The sequence below is a fragment of the Arachis ipaensis genome, chromosome B6 (genome assembly GCF_059453495.1).
Source record: "Arachis ipaensis isolate K30076 ecotype BB chromosome B6, ASM5945349v1, whole genome shotgun sequence".
Lineage (NCBI taxonomy): Eukaryota > Viridiplantae > Streptophyta > Magnoliopsida > Fabales > Fabaceae > Arachis > Arachis ipaensis.
Window position 1 is genome coordinate 103,817,475 of NC_142441.1, and position 13,152 is coordinate 103,830,626.

At 36.7% G+C, this 13,152-nt stretch overlaps 1 pseudogene across 1 annotated transcript in view; it reads right to left on the reverse strand.

The window, feature by feature from the left end:
- Positions 1–12,784, reverse strand: part of LOC148562131 (uncharacterized) — a 33,323-nt pseudogene extending 20,539 nt beyond the window's left edge. The window contains exon 1 of the transcript XR_015885631.1: positions 12,572–12,784. The product of XR_015885631.1 is annotated as an uncharacterized LOC148562131 (transcript). The remainder of the gene's footprint in view (positions 1–12,571) is intronic.
- Positions 12,785–13,152: the final 368 nt, after the last annotated feature.

The following is a 13,152-nucleotide window of genomic DNA, read 5'->3' on the forward strand; positions in this document are numbered from 1 at the left end:
TTGATGCATTAATAATTATTTGTTCTTCTACTCTTGATTAATGCATTGATTTATGTTTAAAAATTGATTTCATTCTTCATCCTACGAATTAGTGTGTATTGAAAAATAACTCTTATCTAAATTGAATTCTTTTGAATCTTGAAAAAGTTACATCACTATAATTAAAGCTTGAAACCCTTTCTTACAACTCCTTAATTTTCTGGATTTAATATGATACGTGACATATAATTACATCATTTTTGGGTTCTTAACATTTGTGTGGCTTATAAATCAGAATTTGAACTTAACTATCTAATATAATTGATTGATCAAGGAATTGACGGTTGATTGGGTTAGAGGAGATTGAATTAACTAGGAATAGGAATTCAATCACCTAGGATTTTCCATAAACTCAATATTTGAATGATCAAAGTAGTTGACTTTGAATGTTAATCCAGAAATTTAAACATCTCCAAAGCCTTAACTCTTTTCTCATACTATTTTTCTCAACCATTCACTGTTTGCTTTTCTTAATTCACTATCTTTTATGCTATTTAATGTTCAAAACTCTTATTTCAACTTATCCAAATCGAATAATTAATCAACCATTGCTTTCATAGTCTATTAATCCTCGTGGGATCGACACTCGCTCACTTGAGTTTATTACTTGGTACGACCTGGTGTACTTGTCGGTAAGCTGTGGTTTGAAATTCTGCACCAATACTATGTGTCTTTCTTTTATTTGATAATAATTTAAAATAAAAACAACCATTTATACCTATGAACTTTGTGAATGCTAACAAAAGTACCCATCAAACAAGAAAACTAATATTGTACTTATGAAAGATAGATTCTGTGTGACAAAATTAACCAAATTCTTTCCCTCTTAGAGGTTGAATAAGTTGAGGGATGACATCCAGACATTTAGACATCTTGAAGGAAAGTCTCTCTAAGAAGCTTGGGATAGACATAAGGCTATGGTGAGAAAGTGCCCTCCCGACATGTTCGCCGATTGGGTACAATTGCAGATTTTCTATGATGGTATCACTCTGGCTTCGAGACTTTCTCTGAATAATTATGTAAGAGGTTCTTTGCATATGAAGACCATCGATGAGGCCTTGGATTTTATAGAGATGGTGACCAATAATCAGTACTTGTATTCTTCAGAAAGAACCATGAGGAAGGGTGTCATGGAATTGGATGCCTTAGATGCTATTCTTGCTCAAAATAAGGCCATGTCTAAGTAGATTAATGCCATCGCTCAATACTTGGGAGGAATGCAAGTCTCATCTGTTGCTACCCAAGATATTTCTTAGGACATGAGTGGTGGAGTATCTCAATTTGGAAAATATGACTATGAGCAACCCCCTACTGAGCAGGTTAACTATATGGGTAACTCCTTCAGATCATCTCACAATGATCCCTTTTCTAGGGTATACAATCTGAGATGGAGAAATCACTCTAATTTTTTATTGAGAAATTAGAATCAAAGATAATCCAATTTCAACAACAACAACTTCCCCCAGAATAATTTCAACCACCAACATCAGCCTGCTTAATCACACAATCTACCCCCAGTTTCTCAGAATACCTGATGTGGATTTTACAAACCACAAAACACCGGCAAGTGCATCAGGTCGTATCAAGTAATATCTCAGGTGACTGAAGGTCGATCCCACGAGGATTAATGGATCAAGCAAATAATGGTCAATTAAATAATCTAGTCAGACAATCAAGAATAAGAGTTTTTAAAGACAATTGCATAAAATGACAATGAATTGAACAAAAGCAAGTTGTGAGTAACTGAGGGAAAAATATTATTCAAAGGAGTTAAGGTTTCAAAGATGTGAAACTTCTAGAAAAACGTCTTTCACTTTCCACCTTGATTAAACAATGATGTTTCTATGGAAAATCATAAGTAATTAAACTCCAATCCCTTGGAAATTTAATTTTTTGAATCTTAATCAATTATCAATTCCTTGATTAATTAATTGTGAGAAAAGGTTAAGAACGTTCACTGATTTAAAAATCACACAGTTCTCAAAAATAAAAACTTTTTGTTGATTCGATGTCACTTATCAAATCTAAATTCAAAATTTGAGAACCATGAGAAGAAAATTTCAAGCTTAATTCAATTAATCACTTTTCCAAGGTTTTAAAAGAATTCAAGTAAGAAGAGAATTATTTTCCAACAGATTCAAATCTTTGGTATGTGATGCGTAAGCATCTTATACCCTTTTCCCAGCATTTTCTAGTCATTATTAGTTAGATTTTATTTAGTTTCACTTGATTTTAGTGCGAAAACCCTCTTTCGATGCTACTTTGAGTTGTTTTGATATTTTTATAATTTTAGGTGAATTTCGAAGAAATTTGACAGAGTTTGGAGCAAAAAGAAGAAAAGCCTGCAGCAACCCCCCTGGGTGCTAAACGCCCAACTGGCGTTTAGCGCCAGCAAAGGATCAAGGCATACATGAGCTTTACTCCCCATGGGGCGTTATACGCCCATCTCTGGCGTGAAATGCCAAGAGCAGGCCGAAGACATCCTCTCATTAGGCCTCCACGTGGATTTAGCACCTCTTAGTCTTATTTTTCTTTTGTAATCTTTGTTTACAAACGATATCTTTTTTTTATCTAGCATTTATTACTAGGTTAGTATATAAGGAATAAGATGCACCCTTTCTGGGCATCGGGCATCATGCATCATTAGACAAAATTGTGTTTTCTCTGTAAGTATGAGCAACTAAACCTCTCTTGGTTAAGGTTGGGAGCTCTGTTTATTTCTATGGATTAGAACTATTATTCTTCTATTTTAATTTATGTCTTATTCAATTCTAAGGATTGTTTTTGTTCTTAATCTTATGAACTGGGTGGAACGAGAGTGTGACCATTTTTTACATGAGTTCTTGTGATTCTCGAGAGAGTTATCTCGCTTGAACTACAGCTTGAAAACACTCCTCCTAGACGGCTAATTACAAGAACCGATGGGGATAAACAACATCTATTCATCCGGTTTTGGGGTGATTAGGGTCTTTGTGGTATAAGCTAATTTTCTGAACTTCACCATCTAATCGGAATTAAGTGACCACGAGAGTGAATTAGTCACTTATGGTTTTCCATAGAATGAATTAGTCATTGTTAAAATACTTGGTAAGAACTTTTAATCCAAAAAGATAAACATCTCTAGGGGTGTCCATGTATCGGATCGTATCCGCAGATCCGCGGTAAATATCCGCATCCGATCCAAAAATTGCGGATACGATCCGATCCGCAAATTGATCGGATCGGATCCGATCCGATCCGCACCCTTTGTGGATCGGATCGCGGATATATGCTCTACATCCGTGTATCCGATCCGCGGATCCGCAGATCCGCACTATAATAATTAAAAAATAAATAAATATATATGTTTGGTATTATATTTACTTGTTTGTATGTTTTAGTTAGTAATTATTATTCATATATTGTATTATTTTATTTTTGTTATTTAGAGAGAGTTTGATTAAAAATATTTTAGAAATAAATAAGTTTAAAAGTATGAAAGAAATATCTTTATCGAATTCTTTTACATAGAAATATGATTAAAAAGAGAAGGTTTAATTATGCGGATATATCTGATATCCGATCCGATTCGATCCGCAAATGTGCGAATCGGATCAGATCGGATCCGGCACTAAAAAGTGCGGATATCATATCCGATCCGATCTGATGGAAATTGTGCGGATCGGATCGAATTTTCGGCTATATCCGATCCGATCCGATCCGCGGACACCCCTAAACATCTCCGAGACCTTAACTATTTTCTCATATTGTTTTCACACTAACTTGTTTATTACTTTCTTTATTTTATTGCTTATTGTTCTATTCGAATTGCACACACCAAACCCCTTTTTCTGATTCACCTGACTAAGTCAACAAGACAACCATTTCTTGATCAATCCGACAATCCTCGTGAGATCGACCCTCACTCACCTGAGGTATTACTTGGATGATCCGGTGTACTTGGATCGACCCTCTCAATTTGCGCACCAAAATTTTGGTGCCGTTGCCGGAGATTGTTTGTGATTGACAACTACCAGTTGTCTTATCGCTTAGATTAGGTATTTTTTAAGTTTTATTTAATTACTTTTTGCTTTTTAATTTCCGGTTTTTAATTTTATTCCTTTTTCCTTATTTTCGCATTCTGCTTATTTATTTTCATATAATTTTGAATTTTAAGTTTGGTGTCCTGTTAGGGTTTTTTCTGTTCTTTTTATTTTTGAAAAATTTTAGGGTTATTTTCTTTTTTCTAGTTTTCGATAATTTTTGAGTTATTTTCTCGCTTTTTGTTTCGAATTTTTTTTTAGGTTAATTGCTTACTTAGTTTTACTTTATTTCTTTTATATAGGATATCTCACTGGGAGTTCTCTATACTCTGACATAGAGACTCCCACCTTTTTTCTTGTTTCTTATTTGTGTATGAGCAGGAAAGCTTGATTTTGATCTTGAGCCTGAGAGAACCTTGAGGCGGCTCTTGCAACAAAATAAAGCATACAAATCCGGAGAGAATCTCAAGGAAACCTTTGAAAAGGAAGTTGAAGAGCCCACCATGGCGACTAATGGTGAAAACGAGAATGTTGGGGAGCAAGCACGGAAGGTGCTTGGCTCATACACTGCACCAACGCCTGACTTCTATGGATGCAGTATAGCTATACCTGCTATTGGTGCAAATAATTTTGAGCTCAATTTTCAACTAGTCACTCTGGTGCAATAGAATTGTCAGTACCATGGACTCCCGCAGGAGGATCCCAATAAATTCATCTCTGGACTTTCTGCAGATCTGTGACACTGTTAAGACAAATGGAGTGAACCCGATGGTCTACAGGCTCATGCTCTTCCCTTTTACTGTGAGGGACAGAGCAAAGCAATGGCTTGACTCTCAACCCAAGGAGAGTCTGGACAAGTGGGACAAGGTAGTCACTGGATTTCTGACCAAATTTTTTCCACTTCAGAAGCTGACCAAGCTTAAGGTAGATGTCCAGGCCTTCAGACAGAAAGATGGAGAGTCCCTTTATGAAGCCTGGGAGAGATACAAGCAGATGATCAGGAAGTATCCTCTTGACATGTTTTCTGAGTGGACCAGGCTACAGATCTTTTATGATGACATCTCTGAGATGACCACTTCTGAGAGGAACCATGTGAACACTGGGACGACTAAAAAAAAAGGAGTCATGGAGGTGGATACGCTGGATGCCATTTTGGCTCAAAACAAGCTCATGTCTCAGCAAATTAGCATGATCTCTCAACACTTGATCGGATGCAAGTTTCTGCTGTCAACCCTCAAGAGGCATCATATGACATAGAAGCTATACTCAAGAGGACGCCTGTGGCAATGCTCAAGCCACCACAGAGCAAGTTAGTTACATGGGAAACTCCTCCAGAAATCCTAACAATGATCCCTATTTGAACACTTTCAATTAGGGATGGAGGAATCACCCTAATTTTGGGTGGAAAGAGCAACTATTGAGGCCCCAACAAAGCTTCAAAAATAACTAGGGCAGATCTAATCAGAACAGGTTCAATAACAGGCAGTTCTAGCCATCTCAGTAGTAGCAGGAGACCTCAAAACACAACCTCTCTGACTTGGCTACAGTTGTCTCTGACCTTTCCAAGACCACTCACAGCTTTATGCAAGAGACACAGTCTTCAATTTGGAACTTGGAAGTGCAAGTGGGTTAGTTGAGCAAGAGGATACCTGAGAGACCTCCCAATACTATTTCAAGCAACACAGAGGTAAATCCAAGGGAAGAATGCAAGGCCCTGACCATGGACAAGGAGGCCGTGCCTGAAGAGAAGCATGTTGTTGAGGAACTGAAAGAGAAAGAAGCTCAAGAAGAGACTAGAAGTACATTGATGCATGCCCTAGTGGTGGTGAAAGAGCCTGAAGGACAACAACCTCAGAAATTGCAAGAGGAGACTAAGGATGAGCAACTCACTCAATTCTCGGAAATATTTAAGAAGTTACGAATCAAATTCTTTTTCCTGAGGTGTTAGAGAAGAAGTCTCCCTATATGGCCTATTTGAAAAGCGTATTCTTTGAGAAGAATGCCTTAAGGGAAGATGAGACTGTTGTATTGACCAAAGAGTGCAGTGCACTGGTACAGAAGAAGCTACCTCTGAAGATGCTGGATCCTGGAAACTTTCTAACACCCTGCACCAAAGGGACCATTACATTCGAGAAGGCACTGTGCGACCTTGGGTCAAGCATAAATCTAATACCTCTCTCTGTGATAAAAAAGCTGGGGATCCAAGAGGCGCAACCCACAAAGATCTCACTAGAGATGGCGGACAAATCCCTGAAGCGGGCATATGAATTGGTGGAGAATGTCTTAGTAAAGGTTGAAGACTTTTACCTCCCTACAGACTTTGTGATACTTGATACGGGAAAGGAGAAAGATGACTCCATCATCCTAAGAAGGCCATTCCTACCAACTGGGAGAGCCTTGATTGATGTGGAGAGAGGAGAGTTAGTCCTGAGGATGCATGAGGACTATATGCTATTCAAGATTTTTAAACCTCTTCCACTCTCTAAAGGAGGTACTTCCGTGCAGAGTTTAGAGCTTCAGCCCTCCCACTTGGTGAAAAGCCATACAGTACCCCCTGACATCAAACCTAAGTTTGGTGTTGGACATTCACCACCCACCGTTGATGGAGGAGGCCCCAAAAATAAAGTACCCAAAGGCTGGAGGAATAAGAATATTCCTACTGAGGACTTCTCACCTGGCATGAGAGTAGTCTTCACTCAGAGTCCAGTCAAACCACACACTGTGAATAGAATCCTATCTCTGGAGCATGTTGAACTAATTCATAAGAGCACAGAGAAGAAGTTCACTATGAGGGGTGAAGATTTGAGCCCATATGGTCCTCCTCCTTAGAGGAGCGGCCCGTCAAGCTAATGACAGTAAATAAGTGCTCGTTAGGAGGTAACCCAATCATTAGTATCCTTACATTTGCTTTTTCAATTTTAATTTTAGTTTTATTTCATTTCATTTTATTCTTCATTGTTTCTTATAGTTTTCCTAGTTTTTCTAATGTTTGTGATCATGTGTAGCGCTTAGAACTGAAACAGGAACATTTTGGCGAGAAAACAGCACACACTGGAGATGACATACTGCTGGCGCTAAATGCCAGGGAGGGCGTTTAGCGCCAAGGGAGGAGGAGTTGGGTTGGACCTTTAACGTCCAAAAGGGAGCACCCACAACAAAATTTTTGCTCCCCCTAGGGCGTTTAACACCTATTACTAGCATTAAACGCTGAATATATATATATATATATTTACCCCCTGCTGGCGTTAAATGCCAGACCAGCGTTTAATGCCCAGAGGGGGGCAGCGAGCATGGAAGGAAGGCTTTGTACCCATGGTTAAACCCCAACCTCAACCACTTTTGACCATAGTTATCAAACCCGGCTCGACCCGTCCATTTCGACCAAAAACCCGGTCACCCGGTCACCTGGTCGGGTCGAGTTACTCGTTGAACCGGTTATGCAACAGACCCGGCCGAACCCGGTTTGACCTGACGGGTTTTTGTAAAATCCGGTAACCCGGTCGGTTAATTTAACCCGGTCCGGGTCATTTTTATTTTTTTTCTTCCTAATACCTGAAACGGCGTCGTTTCATAACCCCCCTCCTCCCCTTTCCCTTTCGATGAAACCATATGCCCAAACGCCAAATCTGAGAGTCTAAGTAGAACCCCCCTAACCCTGCCAGTCTCTGTGCTCTCTCCGTCTCTAGCTCTGCAGTCGGAACTCAGTACTCAGTAGTTCCTCTCTCGTCTTTCGCCTCACCTCGACAGTTGTCACTCTCACAATCTCACCGCCTCACCTCGTCGCTCTGTCAGTCTCTCACCTCGTCCACTCTCTTTGGTCGTCATCGCGGTCTCGTCCCACTGCGCTTGCTTTGCTGGCGGCAGAAGCAGACGGAACCGCATCTGGTCCCTCAGGTGGTGGTGGTGGTCATCTTCTTGCTTCTCACGGTCTCTGTCTCGCACCTGGTCTCGATCTCTCCCTTCCATGCGCTCTTCATCGCTGGTAACAGAGGCAACAGATCCCGGTGGGCTGGTCTTCGTTGTCGTCTTCTTGCTTCGAGCCTTGACGTCAGCTTCTCCCTTGCCATCAGCTTTTCCTTCGCGTCAGATTCCTTCGTGCAACCCAATTTGGTGAGTTCTCCCTATTCTTTCTGTTTCAATTTTGTTGCTGCATCACTGCACTTTGATTTTGTTGCCAAAATAATTTGTTGCTAAAAATTGAATGTGTTGCTAAAATTTGTTACTGATTATCATGAACCTTGATTTTGTTAGTGAGTTCCCCCTGTTCTTTCTGTTTTAATTTTCTTGTTTTTTTGTTGCTGCATGAAAGTTATCATAGTTATCATAGCTTAATTTGTTGCTAGAACTCTAGAAGTAGAATTTGTTGTCAGCTGTAAGTTGAATTTGATGCTGAACCTATCATAAATGTGGTTATTGCTGGAAGTAGAATTTGTTACTGGATAACTGACTTGAGTTGAATTTGTTACTGAACCTTCTTGTTGTGTTGCTTAAAAAATGCTAAATCTTTTGTTGCTATATGTTAAGGGATAAGAGATAAGAGAGTTAGTCAATAACAAAATCAGTTTGGTACATTTAGTTAGTGTTTGTTATTCTGATCTCTGATCTTTCTCTCTTTTCCAACTCTGTTATAAATAAAGCTCTTGCATCCCTCTAAGAGGTGTGTAGAATTGATTCATTGATGGAAGAATAAGATGAAGTTAATTCAGTTCACTAGTTTCTTGTACCTCTCTTCAAACTCTTCTTTCTCTGTTTCTGATGTTTTGCATAACATCATAATGCAGTGTTTCTTATGAAAGATATAGATGCAAATCAAAATGAGGAAAATGTTGATCAAGCTCTAAATTTGTCCTATGAAGATATAGATTTCGATTTTAAGATCACTTGGACTTGATTATCGATTATGTTATATTTTGCTTGCTCTTGTTTATTTAAATAGAGAAAGTATTTTGTACTAGAAACTAGTTTATTATCTCTTTTTGCATCATTAGTTGTCTAAAAATTAACATTTGATTATTATTATTATGTTTGTAAAGACTTACATTTTAAGTTTTAATATGTAATTTTAATTTCATTTATATAATTTTATATTTTTTAAATTATGACCGGGTGAATCAGTGACCCACTAGTTGAACCGGTGACCCGGTGACCTGGTCATATGACCAGGTGGATTGCCAGTTCGATTCTGATAACTATGTCTGGCAGAGTTCAGAAAGAAGAAAAACAAGAGAAGTTGATGCTGCCACCTTGGCGCTAAACACCTAAACCCCGGCACCTTTAATCCCCAATTTCAATTCAGGACAGGTGGCGCTAAACACCACATCACCAGCATTTAGCGTCAGGGCCATTGATTTGTGTACAACCATTCTGGAAGGGTGGTGCTAAACACCTAGTCACCGGCATTTAGCGCTGGGAGCGAATTTTTTGGTGGTCCTTGCACGTGAAACAAGTATCACGGAAGGCCTTCTATATAATTTTCAAATCAAATAAATCAATAAAAAATATTTATTTGGTTTTTATTTATGTTTTTAAATTAATTATAATTAGGACTATAAATAGGATAGAGATTCGCTCTCGCAGGATCTTCTCTTCTCCTATTCCTCATTCCGCAATTTACAGTTTTTTACTCCTAGGTTTTTCTCTGAACCATGAGTCACTAAACCTCGTTGTTAAGGTTAGGAGCTCTGTTTACTTTGATGAATTAATAATTATTTGTTCTTATACTCTTGATTAATGCATTGATTGATGTTTAAGAATTGGTTTTGTTCTTTATCCTACGGATTAGTGTGTATTAGAAAATAACTAATCTAAATTGAATTCTTTTGAATCTTGGAAAAATTACATCACTAGAATTAAAGCTTGAAACCCTTTTCCAAAACTCCTTAATTTTCTAGATTTATTGTGATGAGACATATAATCGCATCATTTTTGGGTTCTTAGGGTTTGTGTGACTTATAAATCAGAATTTGAACTTAACCCTCTAATGCAATTGATTGATCAAAGAATTGACGATTAGTTGGATTAGAGGAGATTGAATTACCTAGGAATAGGAATTCAATCACCTAGGATTTACCAGAAACTCAATATTTGCATTATCAAGGTAGTTGACCTTGAATGTTAATCCGAAAATTTAAACATCTCCAAAGCCTTAACTCTTTTCTCATACTATTTTTCTTAACCATTTGCTGTTTTCTTTTCTTAACTCACTGTCTTTTATGCTATTTGACGTTCAAAACTCTTATTTTAACTTGTCTAACTTGAATAATTAATCAACCATTGCTTGCTTAGTCCATTAATCCTCGTGAGATCGACACTCACTCACCGAAGTTTATTATTTGGTACGATTCGGTGCACTTATCGGTAAGCTGTGATTTGAAATTCTGCACCAATACTATGTGTCTTTTTTTTATTTGATAATAATTTAAAAAAAATAATTATTTGTACCCATGAACTTTCTGAATGCTAACAAAAGTACCCATCAAATAAGAAAACTAATATTGTACCCATGAAAGATAGATTCCGTTTGACAAAAATATCCAAACCATAATTTTTTGTTACCTTTTAATAAAATTCTCAAAATTTTCTCTTTTATCTTCAACCTCAACTCTCTCTCTCTCTCTCTCTATGTCTCCAAAGACCACCATCTTTTCTTTCTGAAATTCACAAATTTTCCAAACTTTCACCATCGTCTCCTCGACCATATCGCTGCTTAGTACCACTATAATGACCCAACTTCTATTATGTCATGATCATACTAGAAGCTAATCGTTACTAATTCTCCTCCCTAATTATTAACTGTTGTTTATTATATGAGCCTGATTCGTTGTTAAAACATTATTACTTTTTTGGGGTAACTTTTTTTAAAGCATTTGGGTTGACAAGAAGAAACATTCATAAATGAAGTCGCAGATAATAACAGATAAAATAGTTATAAGCAACCACGCACATAACAGAAGAATATACGCAAATAAGGATGATGCATGTCTAGCTCTATGCAGGCCACGAGCTCATGTGTCGGTTGACTACCTGCAACCTGACATTACTTAGGACAAGTCCTAGATATGACTTTTCAGTTGCATCAGTTGCATACAAGTCATATGGTCGAAGCCACATTAGTTGACTTAAGTTGTTAAAAGTTGTATGGCCAAAGTCACATTAGTTGACTTTAAGTCGTATGGTCGAAGCCACGTCGGTTGACTTTAACCCCATTTTTTATAGATATGCGTACTTCTAGAAAGTAATTCTCAGTTTGTGGGCGTCCCACTATACATTTGGCACAAAGGCCCAACCAAACATTCACCTTTCAAATTTTCTTTTTTTGTAAATCTTTTCCGGTTTCTTTCTCTATTTTTCATCCTCGTTCACTCCTTTCAGTTACTAGTTCTCAATTCCTATTACTGTTTATCAGATAGCTTTTCCCTTTCTTTGTTCTTTTTAATATCTTAATTAATCTTATCTTCTCCTCTTATCTTATCTTAGGTCTTTTATAGAGAGAACCTCCAAATTTGGAGCTTTAAATTGTCTTTCTACGTCTTTTACTGTAATTATCATTATGTCTTGTTCTTTTACATTAATTTCTTTTATGTCCTTTACCTTTTAAAAATTATATTGACCTTAAACTTTTAAATATATATAGTTCAACCCCTGAATTTTAGTTAATTATATTTTAACCCCTCAATTTTTAACTATTTAAACTTTTACCCTTATATTTTTACTTAATTATATTTTTACCTCTACATATTTTTGAAATTCTCAAAATACCCCTACATATTTTTCAAAATACTCGAAATACCCCTAAAAATCAATTTGACCATTTTGCCCCTAAACTTTTTAGTTAATTTCCAAAATATCCCTAGGCTTTTAAGTTACCATTTTATCCTCAAACCTTTACCGAATTCCTATTGTATCATTAGTGTGAAATTATCATATTATCCTTGCATAATTATGACTAAAACTTGCATGATCTTGTTCATAGTTTTTAGCTTGATTTTAACATGTTTTACAAACTTTTCAATAATCGATTTTTATCAAGTTTTTAACACAACTTTTAGCCATCAAACATACATCAAAATACATCAAACAAGCTTGAATTCAAGCCCTTGAAGTACTGAACAGCCAGCAGATTTGGTGCACTTCAAGGTTCCTTGAATTCCAAACTTGATTTTTTCATGGAAACATGATTATTTTACCATACAATCACTCAATTTCAAGCACTAAAAAATCATTTAACAATCAAACATCAAGAACACAATTAATTCATAATCTAACTCACTTTCTTTCTTGTTTTCAATCAAAAACAATTTTAATTCAAAAATACCATGAAGACCAAACCTTCGTCAAGAATTTATGAAGGATTTTCTCACCTTTTTCAAGCTAAAATTGATAGTTTCTTTCTCCTTAAGGCTTTTAGATATGAATTCTTAAGCAAGAACATAAAAAATATCAAGTTACTTCCATGTTTAACAATGGCCAAAACTTCAATGAATAAGAACAGCAATCATACCTCACTTTACCTTGTAAAATCTGATTTGGATGTGAAGAGGAAGAATAGAGGAATACTTTAATCGATGTGGAATTTTGATTGGAGTTTTAGAAATGAAACGGTTAAGCTTGGAAGCATGGAAGGCACGAAAGCTTTTTTGGTTTTTCTTTATTGTTCATGAAGAAACAAGAAGAAAATGAAAGCTGTCGGTGGCTGCCAAGTGAGGGACATGTAGAGATATAAGGGTGATTCATCAAGTTTAATAATAAAATATCATTAGGGAGAGAACTACTAAAGTTCGATGTATTTGATCACAAGTAATTATACTCCTAGAGTAAATATATGAGCTACTGTATAAATGATACTAGTAACATCATTATCTTAACTATAAAAGATCTATGGGGATGCCTTAGCATAACTAAGTTCATTGAGAGTGCCAGCATTAGTCTGTGCCGATAGATTTTGGACCCGGTTATTATATTATTATTATCATAACATATCTTTATAATAAAATATGATTATCTTAAAATATTATTATAATAAAATATTTTTTTTGCATATTCAAAATCGGCTCGTTAAATGGAGTCTAACCGTGTCAATTGGATTTCAAAA